The 3,976-nt window shown below is 38.0% G+C and overlaps 1 long non-coding RNA gene across 1 annotated transcript; it reads right to left on the bottom strand.

The window, feature by feature from the left end:
* Window positions 1-626: 626 nt before the first annotated feature.
* On the bottom strand, window positions 627-2,549 carry LOC127751157 (uncharacterized). The gene is made up of 3 exons (XR_008012006.1): window positions 2,372-2,549; window positions 2,191-2,281; window positions 627-2,115 (listed from the first exon to the last, which is right to left on the bottom strand). It is a non-coding gene; the product is annotated as an uncharacterized LOC127751157 (long non-coding RNA).
* Window positions 2,550-3,976: the final 1,427 nt, after the last annotated feature.

The following is a 3,976-nucleotide window of genomic DNA, read 5'->3' as shown; positions in this document are numbered from 1 at the left end:
AAACTGGTCGAGGGAAACTGGTCGAGGGAACTGGTCGAAGTCACAGAGAATAGCATGAACACTTAGACACTTTATTGAGCGACACATCCACCGAACCCGCCCGAACGGAGGCCTTCCCCCGCGCCTTCGGCGCGGGGGTTCGGCTCCATTTCCGGTGAAGGTTGCGCCGTGCGCAGTATACTCTGCTTATATGCAGAAACGGTTATGACGTCATGGTGGGTTTCGATTTTGATGACGCGAATTTCGACGACAAAATTTCTCCTGTATCGCCATGTTAGTGTTTTTATCAGAAGGTAGGTATACACATACACCAAAAGAGTGCTTCTGCTGTGTGTGTAGTGCCAAAGCCAAAACAAAGCTTATAGTGTTTCTACTCAATTGTGAGGAATCAGATGCATGTGTAGTCTCGTAAAACTACTTGCAATTTGTAGTACACAAACTTGAATCCCATTTTCTAAAATTTGAAATAAATACTGATGGGCGCTATGAGGTTTTGTTGGAAATAAATTAGCATCATGTACCATTGGACCGATGTACCAGTAATGTTGCTTTCACATTTCTCAAAAATCTAGGTTGATGTTTGTTTGAATGTTTTCAAAGAGATATAAATAAAAAGGCATTGCCAATACAGTTGTATTTTTTTTTATTATCACTCCACTCCACAAGCATGAAGTACAGCAATTTGACACATAAAAGAAATAAGTCAAAATTAAAATAATCACTTTTGGATTGGACTTTTGATGATGTTGTAATAAAATCGTAGCACAGATCATTTGAACATTGGGTCCAACCAAAAATAACTTTCTTTGAACATCAAATCGTTGTTAGTGCGGGAAAGGGTAATGACTAAAACTGGATGTAGTGAAGCGTTGTGTTATAGGTATGAAAACACAAGGCGTAATTAAATTAGCTGCTAAACCACTTGTGTATTTCACATTTTGAATTCATAGATAAGCCGTACAGAATGCTTTTCACGGCTAAGAGGTTCTGAAACTTCCATACTCAAATACGCAGAGCAAATGTACGGAACAAAGCCACTAGAACAAAAGAAAATGTTTAACCTTTGAAAAAGCAATAATGCATACAACTGCTGCCAAGCTTTCATTATTCCAGTTTTTTCAATTGACTCAAAAGCCATGAATGAGTGGTTTAATTGAGATTTACTTCAAATAGACTAAACACAATTAACGAACTAAAGCTGCCAGCCGAGCATAAAAGACTAGCTAAAAATAGAAAAGAGATATATTTCGTTTATTAATGACATATCAATTATAAAAGAAAATAGAGTAAATCAAACTTAAACATAGGTATTTTATTGGAGCAGTAGTACAAAAGAAATGTATGAAGGATTTTGAAACATGAAAACTTGCTGATTTAAAATAATATCCAAAAGCATGACGGCACAGTTGTGTAGAAAACATCACAGAGGTATCCATCAAACATTATTCTCAAAAGATTTGGGTCATTGGGGGGCCAAAATACCCGTCAAAATGCGTCTTTGACCTATACTAACAGGGCGGGGCGAGTTTGGGGCCTGTATTTCCCTGACTATTTTTCATTTTCCACAAGGGTTTTTTATTTCCTTGAGTTTTTTAGGAAGAAAGGTTTTCCAGAGATGTGGCGACCATGAAGACCTGCATCTTAAACCCACTTTTAGTTCCACCACTGTAAAAGTAAGTCGAAGTCCTATAGCTTAACATCTTTTCAGAGTTCATTTTGTCAACATGGACATTCTTCTGAGGTACACTCAAGCTCAAGTGAAATATTCATTTGAGGGTCTGCAACTTTTTCAAAGTGCTGTAAGTAATTGGGGCAGAACTTGGGTCTTGCACTTTACATCAGCTGTTTAAACTACAGAAACTTAGTTGAACTCCAAAAGACAACTAATTTCATGTAAAATTATTTATCATAAGAATCATTACTGGTGGTTCAGACAAATTTGGCTGTCCAAAATTGATTGTTCTGTCTTGGTGATGTACTTTGTCAAAGTAACTTTTAAAAAGTTTTAGATCGAGTACTTGGGTGTATTGCTTAGACAGAAAGCCAAACATATGTCTTGAAAACAAATACTCTGCGACTATTGGACTAAAAAACATCCTTGTCTGCATGGCGAACCTGAGGGAAATCATCTGGGAAGTTAATGGAAACTGATGAATAAAAAGGAAGGTAGCCACCAGAGGTTTTACTTACTTGCAGATTGCATCTCCCATCATCATAAAAAAAGCCATGCTGTGCCCTCCTTCATTTAGAACTGTCACCGAAGCTTAATCTCTTTAGATTCCTGAGGGCAAAAAGAAGAGAACAAAAAAGATGTTATAAAATAAACCAACTGAGCAAAAATTTGCGTAAGCAGCCCTTGGCTGACCCCTACCCTTTTTTGTGTCGGTGAAAATGGTCTTAATCTTTTGTTTCTGGTCCAAAACAAACTCACTCTGAAGATTTTAATTTAATATTAATTAGTGGCTGAGTTATGGGGACTTGTGCTTTTTAGGTGTTTTTAGCAAATAAGTAGCGTATATTCTCCCAAACTCAAGTGAAGCAATTTCTGGGGCAGATACGGGTTGGAATCAAGTCAATAAGGTAAAAAGAAACTAAGAATACCCAGGTGAACTTGTTACGAGCCCTCCAACTTTTAGGCATTTATGTAAAATGTATTGTTTCAGCCCTTGCCCAATGAGTCAAAATTAATATTCCACCTTTAAAATTAAGTTCAAGGTAAGTACTAAAGGATATAAGAAAATTGGGACGAGGTTTTTTGAAACATGGAAAGCTTTCCAGAGAGCGCAGAAAATATAACACCAATTCTACTTGAAATGGCTCAAAGTGAGAATATTTCTGCCAGTCTCCACTTGCCCCCCCCCCCCTCTCCTCTTATCCCTGTATGTATTACATCGAGTTTAAAGGCTAATACTCCTCAGAGGTGTGGGATTGCATACCCAAGTGGTTATGGTGCCTTACGGGGAGATCGGGTAGGCAACGATGTAGGGAATACACCACAGTGTTGCGGGTTTGCCTACCCGATCTGCCCGTAAGGCGCCATAACCACTTGGGTATGCAATCCCACAACTCTGGGGAGTATTAGCCTTTAAACTTGATATAATACAGACAGGGAAAAGAGGGGGGGGGGGGGGCAAGTGGAGACTGGCGCCTGAGAAGAGAACGATAGGGTATTCCCTATTCCTTATTGGTCATGGTCACTGGCAAAAGGATAAGTTGTGCAAAGTTGTCTGCTGAGATTGAAGCAGAGTAAACGAATTGATAGTGGATTTAAAAAAGTATCTTTGAGCCAATAGCTAAACGATGAGTGAGCAGGGACAGATTTTTGTTTTCATTGTTGTTTAAAACTGGCTAATTATTAAAATATAAAATATCACCGCATGATTGGGGTTAAGAAACATTATAATTGTACTTAGCAGAAATGGACATGATAAAAGAAAGTCAAAACTTGATGTCTGAAATAGATTTGGAGAGATATATTCTCACTTTGAGTCATTTCAAGAAGAATTGGTGTTATATTTTCTAAGCTTTCTGGAAAGCTTTCCATGTTCCTATAAGGGGCTGCATTTCAAAACCAGAATTTAGGCAAGTGTCCAGGCTATAGAAGATAGCACTGAAATATACATGAAAAGCAAATCATAGAATTGTGTGGGTGCAAGTTCAGAAGTTTGAATACACTTGAATCCTTTCATACTGGCTACCCCAAAATTGCCTGCTATTCTATAAAAGAACGTTTTAAAAAATGGCCCACATTACGCTGGAAGCAAGTTTAGGCTCACCAGTAGAGAATTTATTTACCAAAATTTACAACGGGACTAAAAGGTTATTTGATCAAAGAAAACCCGTATGGAATAAGGGAGTAGAAAAACATGCTGAGGTTTCACCATATAGCTCAAGAGTACCGTCCTGATTGCACACAGACTTATTTGGAGCTACTATGACTTTTGTTGTCTCTGCATAAGTTGCAACAAAAAAAAAA

Source organism: Frankliniella occidentalis, unplaced genomic scaffold (assembly GCF_000697945.3).
Source record: "Frankliniella occidentalis isolate FOCC.00 unplaced genomic scaffold, Focc_3.1 Scaffold365, whole genome shotgun sequence".
In the NCBI taxonomy this organism is placed as follows: Eukaryota; Metazoa; Arthropoda; class Insecta; order Thysanoptera; family Thripidae; genus Frankliniella; species Frankliniella occidentalis.
This window is presented reverse-complemented; position numbering and strand designations above follow the sequence as displayed.